Source organism: Syzygium oleosum, unplaced genomic scaffold (assembly GCF_021117445.2).
Source record: "Syzygium oleosum isolate NSW1041296 unplaced genomic scaffold, Sole_v2.1 Sole_v2.05, whole genome shotgun sequence".
Lineage (NCBI taxonomy): Eukaryota > Viridiplantae > Streptophyta > Magnoliopsida > Myrtales > Myrtaceae > Syzygium > Syzygium oleosum.
Genome location: NW_026607489.1, coordinates 7,673,454 through 7,698,031, shown reverse-complemented (window position 1 = coordinate 7,698,031; position 24,578 = coordinate 7,673,454). Strand labels below are relative to the sequence as shown.

The window sequence follows — 24,578 nt, the reverse complement described above, 5'->3', positions numbered from 1 at the left end:
ACAGAAAGGGCCTCGATGAGGGCTCTCTGTTTAATGAGCAGAAGACGTGTCAGGAAGTCAATCAAATAAAATCTAGGAATAAGTGTATCTTAAAACTTATGAATAAAAATGTAATTTAATCCTAAAATTTTTAAAATATATAATTAAAATATCAAATTTATCAAATTTATTTAATAAAAAAAATTTTATTACACTTTTGTAAATTTTAAGATTCAATTATATTTTCGTGATAAATTTTAGGATTTATTTATATTTTTTAAAAATTTTCTAACTCAACGACACTTTTATAACAAATTTTAAAATTTTATTATATTTTTTAAAAAATTTAAAATTTAATTATATTTTTATAATAAATTTTAGAACTTCCGATCATTTATTCCTATAAAATCTAAGTGGGAAATCTTTTGCAGAGCACATGATCTCATCGTGAAAACGTGCATAACGACAAACAAAAAATAATGATTATGATTGTGGAAAGTATTCCACCACAACAGCTCTGAATCTATTTTGATTTGATTAATTTCCGTGAAAATTCTTGAACAATTGTGAAAACAAAATACCTCTTTCTTTAATATGATTTTTTTTCTGTTCTCTATTGGTATGAGGCATGCACGAAGTGACCACAGCAAAAAGCAAAAAGTCACTTGTCCCCGTGAAATCTAAGTGGGAAATCTTTTGCAGAGCACATGGTCTCTTCATGAAAACGTGCATAACGACAAACAAAAAATAATGATTATGATTGTGGAAAGTATTCCCCCACAACAGCTCTGAATCTATTTTGATTTCGTTAATTTCCGTGAAAATTCTTGAACAATTGTGAAGATAAAATGCCTCTTTCTTTAACATGATTTTTTTTTTTTTGTTCTCTATTGGTATGAGGCATGCACGAAGTGATTACAGCAAAAAGCAAAAAGTCACTTGTCCCCATGAAATCTAAGTGGAAATCTTTTGCAGAGCACATGGCCTCTTCATGAAAACGTACATAACGACAAACAAAAAATAATGATTATGATTGTGGAAAGTATTCCCCACAACAGCTCTGAGTCTATTTTGATTTGATTAATTTTCGTGAAAATTCTTGAACAATTGTGAAGACGAAATGCCTCTTTCTTTAACATGATTTTTTTTTTGTTCTCTATTGGTACGAGGCATGCACGAAGTGATTACAGCAAAAAGCTTATGGCAATCTATTTACATATATGTTATATAGATATACCGTTTAGTTAAAAGAATCGCTTCCGTAAATAAATTTCCCAAACGTGAAAACGATATATTTAAAACGAAAGAGTATCGATTATTGAAGCGAAGTGCACACGCATCGTTATCATGACTGATAAATGCTTGATGGATGTAATAATGGCTTTTTATGGGTTTCAATATGCTTTCTTTTTTTCTTGCGGAAATCGATAGTCTATGCTATGATTTAGGTGAAACTTGAGCAAAGTCCAAGAAATTTTAGACAAGCCAAATGCTTGCAGATAAGAGACTCTATTTCAATTTAGAGTTGTTACATTTGGGGTTATCAAACTTTGTTCTTATTTCCTACCAACAAAAAACCAACAAAAAAAACTTTGTTCTTATTTTCATTTAGGATGCGTCTGTTTCGCGGAAAATATTTTCCAAGAAAACACTTTCCTTTATTTTCCGGCGTTTGGTTTGCATAAGAAAATGAGTTAACGGAAAATATTTTCCTAGTCAACGAAAAAGATTTCCTTACCAAAGCTTAAATTCAGGAAAAATGATTTTCTCTTCGAAAGAACCGGAAAACATTTTCCAAAATATGATTAGTTATCGATGTTTGGACCTGAAACTCTACATTTAGACACGAAAATCTCAACGTTGGTTCCCAAGTCACAACATTCAAATTCAAGTCTCGGCGGTCAGGCTTGAGACCTTAGTGTCCAAGGCTCAGGCCCCCGACGCCCACGCCCAGATCCATCTAGATTGAGCCCAAACCCCTGGTGGCCGTACCCGAACTTGAGTCCATAAAGGCCGTGCTCAAGTCTCCAATGCTCGAGCTCTAGTCCTGACCCTCTTGCCCGAGTCCACAAAGACTGTGTGCAAGTCCTCGACACTCGGGCTTGGGTCCTTAGTTAATGAAACATTTGTTATTATAAAAAGTGAAGATAAAACAAACAAAAGACTTATCTTATTGCTACAACGTTTATATATAATTTTAAGTATGCCTTATTCTGACTAATGGAACAAATTTTACTAAATAAATTTATCTCATCTATGAAGAAAGCCCAATTAATAATAAATATAAGACCGTTGAAAAGAGTCATCTTTATAATTTAAATGGAGAAATGGAATAAATAAATATATATTACTCACAAAACACGTTACTTATAATTTAGAGAACATGTCATTTTAATTAAGTAATGAATACCGAGTAACAAAGATATTCGATTGATTTTACAAATAGGTCGAATAAAATACGGCTGATAGTTTGTTGTTTATTTTGAATAATTTATGCTTAAATTTAGGGGTTGATACCATGAAAAACCCCATACTAATACATTTGTGACAAATTTATCCCAAATTAGTCTTTTTACCACCAAAAATCTCAAACTGGTACACCTGTGATAAATTTATCCTTCGTCAATTTCTATTAAATTTTACCGTCAAATTGCTAAGCTAATTGCACGTAGCGTTTGACGGGTGTATTATTTTGGGGTTTTACCGCTCATTTTATCACAGATTTATCAGTTGTGATTTTTTGTGGTGTTAATCCAATTTAATGGAGAGTAAATTTGTCACAAGTATACCAGTTTAGGGTTTTTAGCGGTTAAAAAATTAGTTCGGGGTAAATTTATCACAGTTGTACCATATTAAGGTTTTTAGTGATAAAAAAAATAGTTATGAGTAAATTTGTCACAAGTATACCGATTTTAGGTTTTCCGTGGTATTAATCCTAGATTTAATCGATATTGAAGAACATGGTTTTCTAAATAACTTTTGACAATTAATATCTAGATGGATAAATATAATTACTCTTGGATTAAAACAAGATCAAATAATCAAAATATGTACAATAAAAAATGGTAGAAACAAAAAAGAAGGGGTGAGCATTTTTTATTGTACATATTATTACTCTTTGACTATTTGCTCGATTTGGTATATAATATGCTTTCTTTATAATTTTCAAGAATCTTTCATGAATAATGTGCGTGAGATTTAAGTAGGGGTGAGCATGATACCCCGAAACCTGAGAAGAGGACCGGTAGGAATAAATTTTACTATGTACGATTTGTTCAATAGTCAAATAAGCTAAACTTAAAATTATGAATAGAGGTTTTAGTAAGAAGATAAGTTTTAAATTTTTTTTATTTTCGAATTACTCTAGCGAGATACATATCTCTAATTTTTTCGATGATTGATTAATAATCGGACTTATGGACCTCATTCAAATTATGTAAAACATATCCATTTAGTTAGGCACGCGATATGTACTTATAACCTACATATATATATTTATCGTTAAATTAAATGGATTACCATAAGCCACTTGCTTTATCACTACGTGCTCGCCTCGTGGATGAGTTTTAAAGCTAAATTAACCTAATAAAATATAGAGAATCCACCGACAAAATAATAATAATAATAATAATAATAATAATAAAGAATCGTTTTGGCTAGGGAAATATTATTTCCTAAGTTATTGATTATATATTTAGTTTCCTTTATACACGGTTTTACTTGAATACGATCCGAGTACGAGGTTTCGCAGACGAAGTTAGCTCTCCGAGCAACCGGCGGAGACCGAGTCCATGCGGTGCATGTCGGCGAAGCACGCCGACGCCGGCGCCGACACGCGCAAGGAGTCCTACGAGGAGGAAGAGGCGAGCGAGACCGTGGAAGAGCTCGAGCGAGAAATCGAGCACTTGAAATCCAAGGTCGCCTCCTTGAGGTCCTGGTCTCCGATCGACCACCACCACCACCACCTCTCCGGACCCGGGTCCACCGACGTCGTCTTGGTCGCCGCCGAGGACGGCAGCGGAGGCCCGTCGATGCCGGTGCCGGCTCGCAGGGCCGTTCTGGTGAGTATTGATTTGGTTGCTGGTTTTTTTTTCAATTTGAATTTGGGGATTTTTCTTTGTTTTTGCTCTGTTATCCATTTAAATTTAAGATTTTTATTTTTTCTTTCTCTGTTCTCCCATTAAATTTGACTTTTTTCTCTGTTCTCCGATTAAATTAGATATTTTTCTTTGTTATTTCTCTGTTCTCCGATTAAATTGGAGATTTTCAGAAGGGGCGAGAGGTTTAGTCAACAGTGGTCAAGCTTCAATTAGTTTGTAGTTGATTTGTGGGTGTTCAGATGTTCTGTTCCTGCTCCAAGTTCTAATGGTGGGCGTGTCTCATGGGGTGGTGTCTCGAATAAGTGGTCAATTACGTCATGGAGAAATTCTGGAATAATTCTTTGCCAAGGGAACACTTCCCTTATGAGTTTTCTTTCAGTCACTGGAGGACAAAGGGTGCGGAGAACCAGTGTAGTAGTCTTGATACATGTTATGTTGAGGCGCTTGACTGTGAACTGATGCCCAAATAAAGAGAGAAATGGAAGGAAAGATACTCTTTTGGGAGAAGAGAGCTTATAGTGGACGGTCTGAAAACGGGGTTGGTCAATTGTCTGGGTCGAGCTATTAAGGTTTCTACTCTCACAGCAGCTAGGAGTAATAATAGAGTGAAAGAGTGAGGCTCATAGAGTATTTCCATAGAAGTTTTATCTTCGTTTGGCTCTTAAGTTTTATCTTCGTTTGGCTCTTATGGGCATTCCTTTGAACAACTGCTACAGAGAAACGACCATTGTAACGGTAGTTTGTGCAGATAGTTTTAAGGAAGGGAGACCTACGGAGAATTTGCGCTTGGATTTTTAAGATGAGTTTTATGTGTTCAGGAGAATTCGGTAACTCGACATTGACATGGGCGTGCTATCACAGTGGTTCTTGTGGCTTACTAGTTGACAGCCATCACTCCACTTGAAGTCCGTGACAGGGTGGTAGTTTCAGTCTGAAAGCAAAGGGTGCCTCCGATTAATGCTTCTGAGTTAGGGCTTGCATGATTAAATGCTTCCGATGCCTCCGAGGAGGCCTACATGACCCCTTTAATTGTCTCCCCATCTTGAACTTTCATGCTGCCATATTCTTAAAGAACAGTACTTATGTTATTAATAGCTGAATAAAATCCTAGCCATCTCCTGCTTGTCAGGTTGCGTTGGTTAAGCCAGCCTTCATATTTCTTGTGCGTGAGGATATCAAATAGAAGGCAGCCACTCTAGAATTGGCAACCATGTAAATATTACAAACTTCCTGTCATATATGACCACGCTTGCCGCAAGATACTCTTCAGAGATGATTGGATAGAATGTGGGGTTGTGTAAATGATTTACATAATCACTATCCTAATTGTTGTGTACTGGAGCTAAGCTAACCAATTAAAAAGAAACGACAATTATTCATCTCAGATTTTTGCCTTTTGTCCACTGTAATTTTATCGAGCGGGCCTCTACCAAACAAGTTCTGTTAGACCTCTTCTTTCCTCCTCAGCCAAGTCCTGATTAAATCACCAAGAGTTCTAACCATATGTATTCGATTATCAATCTTTTGGTGATCCAGCCTCAAAAAAAAAAAAAAAAAAGATGTTAGACCGCTTTTTTCTTTCGCTTCTGGCCTCAATAATTGCTTGGAGTGGTCTTGGTCTTCTCTCTTCTTGAGCCGAAACTTATGTTTACTTGAGTTTTCAAGATGTTATGCCGAAGTTTAGGTGGATTAAATAGTTGTTGAGCGAATATAATCAGCATTATCAACTCAATATGAATTTTTGCGACTCTTTACCTAGAGACTTGCTGTAAAATTCTGCCACTGTACATGTTTGTGGCCGGATATATATATGATAGTAATGGGGGTTGCATTTTCTTTTGGAACTGCATGCTGCTAAGGATGCACCTAAATAAGACGTTTCCACTAACAGATTATGTCTTTTACTTCCTAGTCTGATGTTAAACTCTCCTAGGTTGATCTGGAGGTTTTTTTATTAGCTTTCTTCTATTCAGGCATTAGAAGTACGTATCTTTGTTTGCTTGGACTGGATTTCTAAACCAGACAGATTCTCAATTTTATTTTACTGGTAATTGATTTCTCTTATTTGCTTGGAATGAGGCTTGTTGTGTTCAGTGGTCGTTAATCTCTATTTGACGTGACATGTTTAGTAATTGAGTTGCTGGATACTTCATTCATTATGACTGTTTCACAAGATTTGATTTAAGCGATGCTTGAGCCACCGGATATGCATTTGGCCTGCTTCTATGTGCATTTCATTGGAGTTATCAGCTGAAAACACTGCACAAGCTTGAGTTATGGTCTTCCCCTTGGCATAGGAGACTTATGAGCATACATAGTTTTCATAATTTTTGTAATTGATAACGATAGCAAGGACATGTTGCAGACGCTTTGCTTGCATGCTCATAATATTCATATCTGGATTTCCTCCAATTTAGCAAACTCTTACTCATATAGATGTGATGCATAAACATCTCCTGTCAAACTACCGAGTTTTCACACTGCAAGAATTGCGTTTCTGAATCCTCTTCAATGTTCTATTTTCAATCAGGCTAGCCGGTCCCCTGTATTTAAAGCAATGCTCGAGAATGAGATGGAAGAAAGCTGAAGCGGGACCATTAAGATAAGTGACATGTCATATGATGCCCTCCAGGCATTTTGTTGACTATCTTTATGCTGAAGCATGGCTTGATGAGCAAATGGCTTGTGAGCTTCTAGTATTGGCCGAAAAGTACCAGGTTGAGCACCTCAAAGCTTATTGTGAGAAGTTCTTGGTATCCAAATTAAACTGGGACAACTCGATAAAAAATTATGCCTTTGCACACCAGCAAAAGGCGAAGGTTCTTCTTGAGGCCGCCTTGTCCTTAATCTTGGACAACATGTATGAACTCGAGGAACATCAAGAATACTGGGAATTCGTTAACAGGGACCCACGCCTTGTGATGAAGATATACCAAGCATTTGTTGCAAAGCTGTTTAATCGGAAACGACAAATCAGTTGGTGAGTTTTCAATTTTCTGATCCCACTTGATGGAATAATGAGTTTCAGATAACTTTTCTGCCTGGTTTGGTGACAGATCTTATTGCTTTTTTCTTATTCAGGGATGCAATTTGAAGTGTTGTCAGATTCAACAGCAAACTTTTGTTGAAGCAAAGTGCGCATGCAATGTCATGACAGCAGCTTGGTCTTACATAATGAATACTTGATGGATGTAATAATGGCTTTTGCAAGTTCCAATATACTTCTTTTTATTTGTAGGAACAAACAACTTATGCTAAAATCTGTCATGATATTTATCTATTCTATGATTTAGATGAAATTTGAGCATTGTTCAAGAAATTTTTGACAAACCAATTGTTTGCGGATAAGAGAGACTATATTTCAGTGTCGAGTTTTTACATTCGGGTTACATTTGGTCGTCTGGAATCCCCGCCTAAATAGATAGGATATGAAATTTAGGGATTTTGCTATATCTTATATATTGTTTAGTGAATTGCGGTAATAAAGTCAAATATTTTCACTTTTTATCATGTCCATAATGAATCTAAAAATTGTACAAACGGAGATGGTAAGAATCTCTCGACACTCTTGCTACTTCATTTTTATTTACTTATTATTTTTTTTTATTTTTCCCTCTCTTTTTTATTTCTTTTATTTTTTATTTCTTTTTTCACTTCCATCATTCTCTAATAAAATTTTATTAAATAGTAAACTATACTAATATACCTAGATTATGTAATAAATAAAAATGCTATATATATGTATATATATTCAATTTATATTGTAAGATAGAAAAATATTCAAATATTTAAATAAATATTGGAAAAACAAATTTTTGTTATTTTGAATTTTTTATATTAGAATTCAAATATTATTTTAATTTTATTAGTTTAAAAAGTTGTTCGAGAAATATAACTTTTGTATTATGTACATTAGAAATTTTATTCCAATGAAATAATTTTATCCGGGTTATATCCTTATTATATCTACCTTTTTCATGTCTTGGACATAAATCAAACACATGATATGATAAATTTTATCATATCCGAAATTTTATCAAGACTCCTAAATGTAGCTTGAGGTCATCAAACTTTATTCCTATTTTCAGCTAGGGTATATTGCATTTTGATTCAATCAATTTATTGGATGGCCAAGAACCAACTAACCCAATAATTTATTTAGTCATTTAACTTTGATGTGAGTAACGTGCCGTAGACATTCAAAAAAGTCAAGACAGATAATACATTTCAACTGTTTGGGAGTCTCCTAGAAACTTGCCCCCTTCATCTTTTATAATTTCTTGAATAATTTGTGCGGATAACATGATATTTGACGAGGCCAATTTTATTTGCTCTGGCCCGGGTCATCATCGCATATAATTGGCTTTTCCATTTGAAATACAATTTGGCAATTGTATGTGACATGCAACTCTTGAGAGACCGGACATCCATGCTTAGTTCGTGTTTGAATGGATCGATATGTTAAGATCATCTATCACATATCAAAAAGTATTTCATTCATCATTAACCTAAGTTTAACTTGTTTAATCATTTGAAAACAGTAAAAATTGTCTAAAAAGTCATAAACCTATTGCACTTTTGCCAATTTAATCCTAAACCTTTTAAGTTTGCCAATTCAATCATAAACATTTTCACTTCTTGCCAATTCAATCATAAACCTTTTCACTTCTTGCCAATTGAGTTAATCCGGTCAATTTTGGCTGGTCGACATTGATGTGGCTGTTGGCCATCCGACTATCGATGATGTGGTAATTTTTTAATATTTTTTTTCTTTTCTTTCTTTCTTTTTTTTTTGGCCTTCTTCCCTTTGTCCGGTCTAACAATCGGCAACCGGCCAAAGGCGCAGGCCAGTGAGGTCGACCTCGCCGGCCTTTAGCAAAGCTTGCCCCTGCCGGCCATTGGCAAGGGTGAGCCTTGGCCACCGCTGCCAGGCCAACCTCGCCCAGCCAAGGTGAGGCTGACCTTGCTGTTGATGGGCGAGGTGAAACCCAATGACAGCGAGGTTGGCCTTGCCATGGCTGGTCGAGGCTCGACCTCGTCGGATCTGAGCGAGGTCAAGCCTCCCTACACCGTGATTCGGCGAGGTCGAGCCTCGACTAGCCATGGCAAGGTCGACCTCACCATCGCTGGGTTTCACCTCATCTTGGCTGGGCGAGGTCAGCCTGGCAGCGGCAAGCGAGGCTCGCCCTCGCCAATGGTCGGCGAAGCGAGTTCCGCCAAAGGCCGGTGAGGTCAACCTCGCCGGCCCGCGCCTCTGGCCGATTGCCAGTCGTCGATTACCGAACCAGCCAAAAGGAAGGATGCAAAAAAAAGAAAAAGAAAAGAAAAACATATTAAAAAATTTGAAAAAAATATTAAAAAATTGCCACGTCAGCATTGGCCAGACGGTCGGCGCCGACCGGTAGCCATGTCAGCGCCGGCCGGCCAAAATTGGCCGGATGAACTCAATTGGCAAGAAGCGAAAATGTTTAGGACTGAAATAACAAACTTGAAAGGTTTATGATTGAATTAGCAAAAGTGCAATAGGTTTAGGACTTTTTGGACAATTTTTTCTTTAAAAACGTGATACCCACATTTTCTATTTCATCGGCAGAATGACATGCAACTGCTTCCCCTTTTTTCCTCCAAATGTCTATATGATTTGACTCTCTAGACTCCATTTGAAATGCTAATTAAGTTAATATATTCCAAAAGTCCATTTGTAAACCCCCAGCCACGATAATCTTGTTTTTTTAAGACATGCTAAAGGGCATTGCTTGAGAGTTCTCGAGCTTGGCGCGACTAAAGTAAAGATGTATTAAGATTGACTTGCAAAATTGATATTTTAAGTCATCCGAACGACTCTTATCGCGAATTATCTAGTGCATGTAAGTTGAATGAGTCTACCCAGAATTTTTTCCTTCTTTCTTGGTGAAAAGATAATAAGTAAATGATTGTTGGCATGTGTGGCAGCTCGTCAATAATTCCTGCTTGGAGCCGGATTGAGTTGAAATTTAATTGAAGGTCGATGTCCATAAAACTAACGACTCATCCAACATTCTGTCCACATTTCATTGAACATATACATAACAGCGGTACACGATATGTTTTGTCTATAAAGCAAACAATTATTGCTGGCACCAATCGTATGCATTTTAGCTCATTTGTTGTATGTGAGCGATTGAATCAATTGATAGTCCCGTGGAGCTTTATGTACAATATAAATATAAATAGGGAACTTTTGGATTTGGCGTCCACCATCAAATTCATTAGATCACCCTTAAAATTTCATGATTCTTATAATACTAAAATCTAAATCGCTCATTCTATGCATTTATTTGACTTGGTAGTTTTATTGGTAACGCCAGAAGTAACATTCGTAAGGACAACATTAGGCAACATCTTTTTTGCCCTCCGGACTAATTCCCTGTCGTTCAAGGCACAGCTGTCCCATCTAAGCATGATAATAACCAATACAGGACACCTGCATTCCTAAAGATTGAGCCATGGGCATGGGGGAACTTGTTCATTTAGCTGCGAATCAGGGGCGCGTAGATGCTTACCTAATCTAAGAACCTTTGGTAAAAGTCATTCAAGTTATCTTTTTCTATTGATTAACAAGGCCAGAACTAACTTCATAAAATTGCTTTACTCAACGGTAGAGGTTGTAGAGACATATATCAAGTTTATATGTAGAAACATTCAGATAACATCCATCTCAACCAATGCTTCAGATCACAAAATGATAATACCATCACACAGATCAAGATCCAAGGTATTGCTAGAAAACAAATGTCTGCACTAGAAGTCGCAGAATTATCAAAGGGTAAGTTACTTTAAATGAAAGGAAAGCAGGAGTTAAAAAAATAAGTAGCAACCCTAAGTCGGAAAGGCAATGGGAAGAGTCATAAGTTATCTCAATCAAAAATACAAGATTGATGAGAATTTTTACTAGTTCTCTTTGATCTATGAAGGGCCCGTTTGGTTCGACTTTGGGCGAATGCATTTGGGGGAATGCAAATACCTTTGGGCTAAATGGGTTTTCCGAAATGCAAGTAGCGTTTGGTAAGTATTTTTTAAAATCAACTTGGGCTAAAGGACTTTTGCTATTTTTTTTTTTTTTAAAAAGCTCCGGTGGAGCTACACCGTCGGCCACCGCCTCCGGCCAGATCTGGTCGCCGGCGACCACCGCCTGGGGTCGCGCGACCCCGGCGACCGCCGCCTGGGGTCGCCGGACCTTGGGCGGTCGCCTGGGTCGCGCGACCCAGGCGACCGCCCGAGGTCCGGCGACCCCAGGCGGCGGTCGCCGGGGTCGCGCGACCCCCAGGCGGTGGTCGCCGGAGTCGGGCTAGCCCTCAGGCGGCGGCCGCCGGACCTCGGTTTAGGGAAAGATGAACAGTGTCGATGAATAGTGCAAGTTGCATTCCGAAAATGCAACTTCCCAAAGCACCTTCAGAGGTGCATTGGCCAAAGGTCCCTTGGGGAGCATTCCAAATGCAATTGCATTTCCCCAAAGTGAGTAAAAAAAATTACCAAACGTCATTTGCATTTGGCCAAGAGACTTTAGAGGCCAAATGAGCATTGGGAATGCTGAACCAAACGGGGCCGAAATAGAAAACACTTGCAAGATTGCCTTCTCAAAGAAGTAGAAGGCCGGATTTTCAGGCTTAGAAACTTTTTTCAATAACAAAAAAACCAAAAGAAAAGGGACAAGTGAACTCCGAGATCAGATAGCAAAGTTCCAAAGTTGGTCCCTATCATACATCAACCAAAGAAACTCAGAGGGATGGGACCGAGCCTAAAGAATGGCTTTCACTAGTACAATAAAAAATGCTCCCCAAAGCCACAGCCGTCATAATCATATGAGAATCTCCTCTTGCTGTAGGAAAAAGATTCTTAAAACTATGAAAGCCCCCTTTCCTCGTTGTTGCGACCTGCCCTTCTCATCCGTTCGGATGGCGTAGCTTGGTATGCGCTAAGTTTAAGTCTATAACTTAACTCGGGCTCTTTCAAGCTCATATCATATCGCGACTTGTGATTTAGATTTTTAACTTGCAAATGATTTTTATCTAGGAGTCGCCATTAATCAGTTTATGATAAGTTAATTAGACACTTAAGTAAGGCAATTGAGGCAATGGGAGAATTGCCTTACTTCTACGAACCAGATTTTGAATGAGTTCAGGGACATAGTTACACTAGTTGAGTGACTAGTGTTCTTTCGGTACATTTCATCTTGTTCATTTCAGAAAATATTTATCAAGCAATTTGGATTGATTATAGGGCCTATCTCCTAATATGTGAGGTGATCAAACGAGTGTACAATCATTAAAGAATAGCGGTCAAGGTAGATATGCAGCCTAAGGTTCTAATGCTAACTAAGGTGATAACATTCAAAACATGACAATTTATGCAATTATATTTTAATTAGAAACAACATGCATAATAATAATACAACAGTAGTAAAAATAACATCCAAAATCCTATTGTATTGACCTATAGGCTTATCTGATTTAGACATAAATATTAATCGAATAATTCACATAATTAGGAAAAATATTCAAAAATACTAATTTCTAAACTATTTCCTAATTTTATAAAAAAAAATTCGATTTTTATATATATATTTTTATTTTTTTAAAAATAATATTTTTAATTAAAAATAATAAAAATATTACTATAATATTCAATTGGGTCGGGTTAGGTCGACGGGTCCGGATCGGGTCAGAATTGACCTGGGTCAACGGACTCGACCCAAAGTCGTTGACCCGAGTCCTGAATCGGATTGGGCTCGATTAGGGCCTGGTCCGGTGGAAAACGCCAAAATAGGACGGGTCCGAATCGAACCGGCCCCATTTGGCGTGCATATAGGTCCGACGGGTCTACCAGCCGGCCCTGGCCCGGCCCGATCCGATTTTTTTTAATTTTTTTAAATTTTTAATTGATTTTAATTTTAATTTTAATTTTTTTAAAAAAATAATTAAAAGAAGAAAATTATATTCTAATATTGCAAAATGCACCTAATGTCTATATGCAATGCAATTAAAGGAAAATTTTTTTTGTTTTACGAATTAAACTTTTAATTCCTAAATTTTTTGCAATTTAATTGAGCAATTAAAAAAATAGGTGTCAACATTCGTTGATACAAAATTCTTTTCTCCAGATGCAGTAGTAACGTAAATCATACTAAGATCTTCAAACCTCAAACACTAAAACCAGCACCATTAGCATATTCAGCTTGAAGAAAATCTCCTCAAAATCATTCCATCCCTGTCCAGAATTAAGGACGAGCTTCCAAAACCCACTTACGTTACCCGATAGATGACCCCTTTGGAGAACAGTGCCATCCAATGATCATTCATCAGAGTAGCGATCGAAACAAATCTTCAAAATAAAGATTTGATCTGTAATGGAAAAACTAAGTTCCAACTCTCCACACCAACCACCAAATTTTCATACTATCCCAGTATGCACATCATGTTTACTTGCTAAGAAGAAAGCAATTCAAGTACAAATACTGGCAAATTAGGCTGAGATATTCCATGTCAAGAACAGACCATAAATCTGAGAAAAGAAACAATTAAACTTGCAACAACCTTCACGCGTAGAAACAAAAACAAGCATAGGACAATTGTGAAATAGTTGAAGCTCCTGTGTTGCTCTCTCATCCACTCCACATTTACTTTCCGAACACTCTCACTGCCGCCTGAAATCCCTACTCACATCGCTATCATGGCCATTGGCAAACCCATTACTCAGTTTCCCACTCCTCAGACAAAGTTAATCCTCGTCATCATGATACAGGTTTACCTCTCTCCATGCCATTGTCCTCATAACCCATCAGAAACCTTAGGATTGTGATCAAAACAATTCTAAAACTTGCATTTAGTTGTTTCATTATATTGGATACTGACATGATTGTGTCACAGCCCAAAGAATTGGGTCGTTCATGAGGTTTCCTGGACGATGGACCGTGACCGACCCTTGGACGAGAAGGCGGGCCCCGAGTGTTCTAGTACTAGGATTTTCTTGATGTCTTCTAGAATACTCCTGGGGGCGGGCGATACGGTAATTGTACCCTTCCATAATAAATGTGGTAGGTGGGGTAGTTGGGGGAGTACGATCTCGACCGTTGAGATCGGAGAGAGATCTACGGATACGGTCAGCCCGATACTTGTATATAATGGGGTCTCCTCCCCCTCATTTTATCATCTCTCATTTTTCAAGAATCAATACAAAGTTCAGAGCTTATCTCTCTAGAGTTTCTTTCTCTAAAGTTCTTGCGAGTGTGAGTGTGGGAAGGCTTACTTGGGAAGAAATTCCTAAGGCCGCACGGGTGTGGGAACGCTAGATCGATCGACCCGTGACAATTGGGTATAGGAAAATTTCATGAACCGTGACAATTGGGTATAGGAAAATTTCATGAACAGAAAATCTAAAACTCATTCACCCAAGTGTAGGCTAGAAGTGTCCCTGAGTGCTGCAGTTTTCTGCTTTGTAACAAATGCTCGGTATAACTCCAACGCAAGGCGCAAATGCGATTCATAAAATTCTGCACATTCAGGATGTTCTTCAAGTTCATCGAAGTTGTCCAAGATGATTGACAAGGCAGCCTCCAGGAGAATCTTCGCGTCTTGTTGGTGCGCAAAGGCGTAGGTCGAAAGTGAGTTGTCGTTTACTGTGGACACCAAGAACTTTTCGCAACACTCTTTGAGGGCATCACCTGGTACATTTCTGCCAACACTAGAGCTTTTCAGCGATTTGTTCATTAAGGCAAGCCTCCGCAGTGTACATATACTTAACAAATGCTTGCAGCACGTCAGACGACACGTCGCTGATGTTAATAATGCCACTTTGGCTTTCTTCCATCTCACTCTCGAGCATGGCCTTGAACACTCGAGACCGGCTAGCCTGTAAATACAAAGTCAAATAGGACTCAGAAATGCAAATTCAAACGAAGACCACAATAAAAGCAAAGCAAAACCCAAAGTTCAAATTTGATCAAAATCAGCAACGCAATACTCACCAGAATGAACAGATGAGCCGGGACTAGCGTCAACGAGACACCGTCGCGATCATCGTCGACGGTGAACAATAGTATGTCTGCGAACCCAGGGCCAACTGAGCGAGCACTGGGAGGGTCGTCCTCGTCAGTCACCATCCAAGAACTCAGGAAGGAGTTCTTGGCCTCCAAGTTGTCCATCCCTCGCTTGAGCCCTTGCTCAGCCTAGCAGAACTTGTCGTAACATTCTTTGCAAAACCAGGCGTCTTGCATGAAGTGCTCCACATTGCATGACCGGCAATGCAAATAATCGGTGTCGCAACGGAATTGCGTCCCACCAAGTCGCGGCAGCGGCAGCATTTTGTTAAAATGCGTAGATGAAGAAGGCAGCAGCTGATTACAAACATAAAATCCATTAGTACCCCACATTGAATATTTCATAATTTACAAGAATAGGCATGTAAAATAAACCAACTTCCTCAATCAAAAAGAGTTGAATATGTATATTTAAATTCAACCGCCAAAATCACATTGTTCAAAGGTTTATAAATTTAAGATGAGTTGCATCAGTGGTTCAACTAAAACCAAACTCAAAGGCAGCTGCGGTGTAATGTGAATCATAGTCATACAAAAGCTTACCACTGTAAGCCTATCTACTGAATTAGCATCTTGCCAGTTACATAGCAGGAAGTTCCACAACAGAATCAGAAAGATGAAAAAACCAACTTACCAACGATCTACTCCAACAACATATACATGACGAAGAGTTTAAACAAAAAGATGCCTTATCGGCCACTGTATCAGACGATTGAAGCCACGCACAAGTGGAGATAAACCACAATAAAGAAAATATTACCTCACTATTTGAGAAAAGCTGAAGCTGAAAGTTGAATCTTCGCAATGTCCTACTGTTGACGAGCTGTCAATTAGCGTCCTAATAGGAGAAGTTTTCCTTATTTGGTTTCTTCCTATTATTATCTCCTGACTTGTACGAAAATTAGGGTTGTCCTCCTCTGTATATATATACATGTTATATTGTAACCTTAAAAGAAGGATATACAGATCAATGAGAGAATTCTTCATATTTTTCTCACTTTTCGACATGGTATCAGAGCGGGTTCGATTAGGAACCTGTTGACCCGATCAATTGAACCAAACCCGAAAACTAGGGTTTGGTCTTCTCTTCTACTTCACGATCCAGCGCCGCCGCCTGCTGTGTCGATCGCTTGACTCGCCACCGACCACAGCGGAGGTACTACGACCCGCCGCGACTTTGCTTGTCATCGCGCCGATCCTCTCTCACCGCGATCTCTTCGCCACTCCGACCTTCTAAACCAGAAATCGTCGCGACCATGATTGGTTGCCGCATCGTTTCTTCTCTTCTCGAGACATTGCCGATGACAAGATCCCATCCGATGTGGCCCCTCCAGCTTCAGCAGGAGTTGTTGCGCACCCTTCGGGTGGTGGTGTCCCTTTCCAATCTCCAGGAGGGGCTCCCACCACTGATGCCCTCCTTGAGAATTTAACATCGAAGTTGACCCAAATTTTGACCACTCATCAGGTCTCACCGTCCCACGTTGAGGCTCCTGCACCATCCATTGCCGTGAAGTTAGATGGCCACAATTATGGCCTTTGGACCCAAGTTGTCGAGATGTACATCTCCGGAAAAGACAAATTGGGGCATATTAATGGAGATCTTTCCCCACCGCTTCCGACCAATCCTAGTTTTCGAAAGTGGAAAATTGACGACTCTACAGTTAAAGGCTGGCTTATCAATTCTATGGTCCCGGAATTGATTGGCAATTTTATTCGGTACCCCACCGCTACGTAGCTACAACATTCTTTGACGGCTCCGATGTTTCCCAGGTATATGATCTGAAGCAACGCCTGAGTCGATTGAAGCGGCAGGTGGACCCATTGAGAAATATTACAATACTCTTCAAGGTCTTTGGCGGGAGGTTGACTTTCGCCGTCCGAACCCCATGACATGCCCGCGCGATATTGAGCGCTATAATGCCTTAGTACAAGAAGATCGTGTCTACTTATTTTTGGATGGGCTTGATGATCGCCTTGACAATGTTAGGGCTGATGTGCTGCAAATGCAACCTTTTCCTATCGTAGAGCAAGCCTATGCACGAGTTCGACGTGAGGATATGCGACAAACTGTTATGCTCACACGTCCAGACACTACATCCGTTGCTGCCATGGTGTCACGTGGAGGAAAACTTGGCCAGAAAATTCCTGAGAGGAGCACCGCACACACTACTTTGCAGATGGTGCCTGGCGGTTTTGGGGGAGGACGCTCCGGTGATGGTTTGAGGGCTAGATCATCTCCGCAGAACGTATGGGGCTGTAGCCACTGTGGGAATTCTAAGCACACAAAGGAAACCTGTTTTAAGTTGCATGGCTACCCCGATTGGTGGAAGGAATTACAGGCTAAGAAGAAAGGAGATACTGCGGTAGGGAAGGGACAGGTGTCCTTGGCTACTGGTGACTTGGATAGGGCCCCAGTTGCCTCGGCCTTGTCTTTAGTACCGACGGTAGACACTACCTCTACCCCGACTGTAGCCTCTGAAGGTAACGATGGGTTTATGCTTGTCAGTGCTTCTACAGGTAACGGCCGTGATGGATGGATTATAGATTCGGGTGCCACGGATCATATGACACCCAATGTTGAGGACCTCCTTCATCGTACCACTCCGAGGCGACATCATATTTTTAATGCTAACGGCAATTGCTTTCCTGTTATAGGAGCTGGCAGTGTTAATCTTTCTCAGTCTCTGTCATTGACAAATACTCTGCTAGTTCCATCTTTATCTAATCGGTTACTGTTTGTTGGACAAATCACTGATGAACTGAATTACAGCGTACTCATGTATCCTTCTTTTTGTCTATTTCAGGATATCCTCACGAAAGAGATTATTGGACGCGGTACTAAGAGAGAGGGGTCGTACTTTGTGGAGGACTTCAATACGAGCAGAGTTTACCACACCCGCTGTTCCTCCACTGATAAACTGCAAGACATTTGGTTATGGCATCATCGACTTGGCCACCCTTCATTTGGCTATTTAAAATTTTTATTCCCAGACTTATTCAGTAATTCTTCAGCTTCTGCATTTAAATGTGAGACCTGTATTTTGGCGAAAAGCCATCGAGCTTCCTTTCCGTTGAGTTTCAATAAAAGCATGATACCGTTTTCATTAATCCATTCTGATGTGTGGGGTGCTTCGTCGATTTCTACTATGACTGGGGTTCGTTGGTTTGTCACGTTTGTGGATGACTGTACCAGAATGACCTGGTTATATTTATTGAAACACAAGGATGAGGTCAGCTCTGTCTCTCGTATGTTTCATTGCATGATAGCCACTCAATTCGGAGCTCAACTTCGCATTCTCCGAAGTGACAATAGTGGTGAATATATCAACCAGCAGCTAGCAGGTTATTTCCGGGAGCGTGGCCTCATTCATGAGACCTCATGTACTAACACACCACAGTAAAATGGTGTGGCCGAGCGAAAAAACCGTCATATTCTTGAGACGGCGCGAGCCTTATTAGAGGGTGGGCAGGTTCCTCGTCGTTTTTGGGATGCAGCCGTTGTTACGGCCGTGTATCTCATGAACAGAATGCCCTCTCGGGTTTTGGCATTCCATACTCCACTCCAGGAGCTTTCGAAACATGTTCCTCTTCCGTCGATCTTGACTTTGCCTCCAAAGGTGTTCGGGTGTGTGGCTTATGTCCACATTCATAAGCATCACCGTACAAAGCTCGATCCGTGTACTGTTAAATGTGTTTTCTTGGGCTACGGCACTCACCAAAAAGGTTACCGCTGCTACAATCCTAGCACGAAGAAAACATTTGTTACCATGGATGTGACGTTTATTGAGACAGAACTCTTTTTCCCTGGCACCAATTCTACCTTTCAGGGGGAGAAACGTGATGAAAGGAAAAACTGGTGGGATGTTGGTTTGATGGCAGCAATTGGGGCGGACTCAGTATTAGAGAATGGCGAATTGGGAGGACAGGCAGTAGGCCAGCCTACGACAGCAACTCAGGATATGGGTCAGGATAGTGAACAGGACCCTAGGCCGCAACTCCTTAGTACAGAAGATCAGCAGGATGCTTCACTCCAAAAGTCACAAGTACAACCCTCTCTTCTCTCTCAAGTACCCGACCACTCTCCCGAGGATACTCCTGAGGTAAGATCTCCAACTATACATGATTCCTCTGATGATACCGATACGGATGTTGGTTATAAATTGCCCTACAGACATAATCGAGGGAAGGCGCCTAATAGGTACTCACCTGATGTGGAGGAAAGAAAATCGAAGTACCCAATCACGAACTATGTATCGACAGAGAGATTGTCAGCACCCGTGAAGGCGTTTGTGTCTAACGTCTCCGGAGTTAAAATTCCTGGTGGAGTACAAGAAGCATTGAATGATCCTAAGTGGGTACAGGCGATGAAAGAAGAGATGGAAGCGTTGCAGAAGAATGAGACTTGGAGACTGGTAGAGTTACCGACAGGAAAGAGAGCAATAGGGTGTAAGTGGGTCTTCACCGTCAAATACAAGGCCGATGGTTCAATTGAGAGATGCAAGGCTCGGCTAGTAGCGAAGGGGTATACCCAAACCTACGGTGTGGACTACCAAGAAACCTTTTCCCCGGTTGCTAAGTTGAACACTATCCGGGTTTTGATGTCAGTTGCAGCAAACAGAGAGTGACCTTTGCATCAATTTGATGTGAAAAATGCATTTCTTCATGGTGACTTAGAGGAAGAGACTTACATGGAGATTCCACTGGGTTATGCATGCGTCGATCAGCCTAATGTGGTTTGCAAGCTTGAGCGCTCCCTGTATGGACTAAAACAGTCACCCCGGGCATGGTTTGGTCGCTTTAGCTCAGCAATGAAGAGGTATGGATATATTCAAAGTAATTCTGATCATACACTATTCCTAAAAAGGAGACAGGGCAAAGTAACTGCATTAATCATATATGTGGATGATATGATCATCACTGGAGATGATGTTGAAGAAATTGCTGAACTTCAGAGAAGACTTGCGAAGGAGTTTGAGATGAAAAACTTGGGAGGTTTGAAATATTTTTTGGGGATCGAGGTAGTTCGGTCAAAGAAAGGTATTTTCTTGTCTCAACGAAAATATGTGTTAGATTTATTGGCTGAGGTTGGAATGTTGGATTGTAAGCCTGCAGACACACCTATCGTCCAAAATCACAGACTTGGATAAGTTCCTGATCAGGTACCTACTAATAAAGATCGATACCAGAGGTTAGTAGGGAGGTTAATTTATTTGTCGCACACCTGTCCAGATATTGCATATGCAGTAGGAGTTGTGAGTCAATTTATGCATGCTCCGAGCGAAGAACATATGAACACCGTGATTCGAATTTTACGCTACTTGAAGTCAGCTCTGGGCAAAGGGTTGTTCTTTGGGAGAAATGGACATTTGGAAATAAAGGCTTACACGGATGCAGATCGAGCAGGCAACGTTTCAGACAGGAGATCTACTTCGGGCTACTTTACATTTGTGGGAGGTAACTTGGTGACATGGAGAAGCAAAAAGCAGGAGGTTGTAGCCCTGTCCAGTGCCGAAGCCGAGTTCCGAGGAGTAGCTAAGGGGCTGTGTGAGTTACTGTGGCCCAAGAAGTTGTTGACAGAGCTTGGTTTTCCACCAGAGTCTGAGATGCGATTGTTCTGTGATAACAAGGCGGCAATTGAAATTTCCCATAATCCAGTTCAACATGACCGAACTAAGCATGTTGAGGTGGATAGACATTTCGTCAAACAAAACTTGGATGCTAAGGTGGTAGAGTTTCCTTTCGTCAAGTCTAAAGATCAGTTGACGGATGTGCTTACTAAAGCCGTGTCGAGCCGAACATTTCACAGCGCTCTTGTCAAGTTGGGTATCAAAGATATCTTCTCACCAGCTTGAGGGGGAGTGTTGACGAGCTATCAATTAGCGTCCTAATAGGAGAAGTTTTCCTTATTTGGTTTCTTCCTATTCTTATCTCCTGACTTGTAGGAAAATTAGGGTTGTCCTCCTCTGTATATATATACATGTTATATTGTAACCTTAAAAGAAGGATATACAGATCAATGAGAGAATTCTTCATATTTTCCTCACTTTTCGACACCTACAGCAAAGAAAGAAGAAACAGAGAATATAAGAAAGCCCCACAAAAAGAACAAACAGCACAGGTAGCATGCAGCGAACAACATTCTACAAAATCGACCTTACAATGCTAAAAGATAAAACAAAGCCACACAAAAAAGAACAAACAGGAAAAAAAAAATCTCGAACAACAAAAGGACACGGCTCTCCATCTTCGGATGTTGAGAGAGAGTGAAACTACAGACCATTAGAGATTTGACTAAAACAAAAAGGAGCTTGAAAGAAACTACTAAGGAACCCAAAAAAATGGAAAAGAGGGGTAAAAAGGAGACAATCCGAAGTTGTCGCTACCAATCGAAAGAGCAAACCAAAAAATCACGAAATAGGTCCGAACCAGAGCAAAACTGGAGCACCATTTTGAAAACCCAAAAGAAAGCAGACAGGAAATCAAGCCTTCGAAAACACCTTCACAATCGCATATAGTTGAATTAATTTCCTCAACAGCATGGACATTTAAATTCAATCGCCTAAATTACGTTGTTCGACGTTCTCAAGCGCAGCCACATGGATGTCGAAGGTTTATAAAATTATAATGAGTTGCATCGGTGGTTCAACTAAAACCAAACTCAAAGGAAGCTGCAGTGTAATGTCAATCATAGTCGTACAAAAGCTTACCACCGTAAGCCAATCTACTGAATTAGCATCTTGCCAGTTACAAAGTAGGAACTTTGGCAAGATGCTAATTCAGTGGTTCCACTAAAACCAAACTCAAAGGGAGCTGCAGTGTAACGTCAATCATAGTCATACAAAAGCTTACCACCGTAAGCCAATCTACTGATTTAGCATATTGCCAGTTACATAGCAGGAACTTCGGCAATGAAATAAGAAAGATGACAAAACCAACTTACCAACGATCTACTCCAACAATATATACATGGGTAAGAGTTAAATGAAAATATGCCTTATCGGACACTAGATCAGTCCACTGAAGCCAAGCGCGAATGGAGATAAACCACATTAAAGAAAATATTACCTCACTATTCGTGAAAAGCTGAAGCTGAAAGTCGAATCTTCGCAATATCCTACACCAAAGAAAGACGAAACAGAGAATATAAGAAAGCCACACAAAAAGAACAAACGTCACAGGTAGCATGCAGCGAACAACATTCTACAAAATTGAACTTACAATGCTAAAAGATAAAAGAAAGCCCCACAAAAAGGACAAACAGGAAAAAACAAAAATATCGAACAACAAAAGGATACCGCTCTCCTTCTTCGGATGTCCAGAGAGAGTGAAACTACAGACCATTAGCAAACTGACTAAAAAATGGAAAAAAGGGAAAACAAAAGAAAAGGAAACAATCCGAAGTTGTCACCATTGATCGAAAGAGCAAACCAAAAAATCACGAAATAGGTCCAAACCAGAACAAAACTAGAGCAGCATTTCGAAAACCCAAAAGAAAGCGGACAGGAAATCAAGCGCTCAAAAACCCCTTCCTCAATCACATATAGTTCAATTAACTTCATCAACAGCATGTATATTTAAATTCAACCGCCTAAATTGCGTTGTCAGACGTTCTCGAGCACAGCCAGATGGATGTGGAAGGTTTATAAAATTAAGATGAGTTGCATCAGTGGTTCGACTTAAACCAAACTCAAAGGCGGCTACGGTGTAATGTGAATCATAGTCATACAAAAGCTTACCACCGTAAGCCTACCTACTGAATTAGCATTTGCCAGTTACATAGCAGGAACTTGGGCGACCAAGTAAGAAAGATGACAAAACCAACTTACCAACGATTACTCCAACAATATATACATGGGTAAGAGTTAAATGAAAATATGCCTTATCGGCCACTAGATCAGTCCACTAAAGCCAAGATAAACCACATTCAAGAAAATATTACCTCACTATTCGTGAAAAGCTGAAGCTGAAAGCCGAATCTTCACAATATCCTACACCAAAGAAAGACGAAACGGAGAATATAAGAAAGCCGCACAAAAAGAACAAACAGCACAGGTAGCATGCAGCGAACAACATTCTACAAAATCGACCCTACAATGCTAAAAGATAAAAGAAAGCCCCACAAAAAGAACAAATAGGAAGAAACAAAAACCTCGAACAACAAAAGGCCACGGCTCTTCATCTTCGGATGTCGAGAGAGAGAGTGAAACTAAAACAAAACGTACCTTGCAAGAAACTGCTAAGGAACCCAAAGAAATGGAAAAGAGGGATGAAAAGGAAACAATCCGAAGTTGTCGCCGCTGATCGAAAGAGCAAACCAGAGAATCACGCAACAGGTCCGAACCAACCCGACCCGAGCCAAGACCCAAATAGTATATACGGAGGAGTGTCAAAGAAAATAAAAGTTTCATCGATTAAGAGGCTAAAATTAATTTTAAATGACATGATTGGCAATGAATAAAATTTCGTATCCATGATCAAAGTTTGCCGAGCAAGATAGTTTTATTGATCTTCTGTAAATTAAAAACCTATTTTGAGCTTTATTCATAGACGTTAGTGTAGAAGAAGTTTACGATCGGAGAAGGTGTACAATTGTGTTTTAATGCGCAAATGAAAGGTATTACCATAACAAAATTAGGTTATAATCGGAAAGCAAATACAGAGTAATAGATATGTCACATATGTTAGTCAAATTGATGACATGGCGACTAACGTGGTTGATTATCACAATTGAGAATAGCTTAAGTAAACCTAAGTAATAAAAAACTGTTTAAATTTTATAAAAAAAGAAAAATAATGTAAAGAAAAATAGATAAATAGAACAGTTAATTGAAATCAAAAATTAAAGAAAAGGGAATTATTCAATTTTGATCTTCTTATTTGCTTTGTATTTTCATGTTAAGTTCTTGTATTATTCGGAATTTCCATCTTTTTTGATAGCCCGCGAGCGTCTTGACTTCTTTTTCTTCCTGCCTAAGTGCCTATGCAAAATGACCAAAAATAACATAGTAATTATGGAAATTGATATTTTCATTGACTCAAAACTACAACTTCTTCGAAATCTCTGATGATTGGATTTGATTAGTTTTCCCTTATAACTCATCCACAATTAATTTCCGTGGAGTATCTTAACAGCTATAAAGAAAAAAGCACCCCCTACCAAATTGAGTATGTCATAAAAAATTCTACAATCTTACTTTTGTTTCCTGGTTTCTTCCCTATTTTCCTTTTTCATTCCAAGTATCTTCGTTTCTTGACATTAGGGATGTGTAAAGAAACCGGAAATCGCCCGGAACCGGAATCGAAACCGGACCGGATTGGATCGGATCGGATTGGACTTGACTGGAACCGGCGGTTCCTATGGGGACCGATCCGATTCCCGATTTCAATTTACTAGAACCAGTGACTACCGGTTCGGTTCCCGGTCC

At 39.5% G+C, this 24,578-nt stretch overlaps 2 pseudogenes; one reads left to right on the top strand and one right to left on the bottom strand.

Annotated features, from left to right (window-relative positions):
• The first annotated feature begins 3,752 nt into the window (after nt 1-3,752).
• On the top strand, nt 3,753-7,342 carry LOC115663008 (BTB/POZ domain-containing protein At4g08455-like; annotated as a pseudogene).
• Nucleotides 7,343-14,463: 7,121 nt separating this feature from the next.
• On the bottom strand, nt 14,464-15,773 carry LOC115663010 (BTB/POZ domain-containing protein At4g08455-like; annotated as a pseudogene).
• Between the last annotated feature and the right edge of the window lie 8,805 nt (nt 15,774-24,578).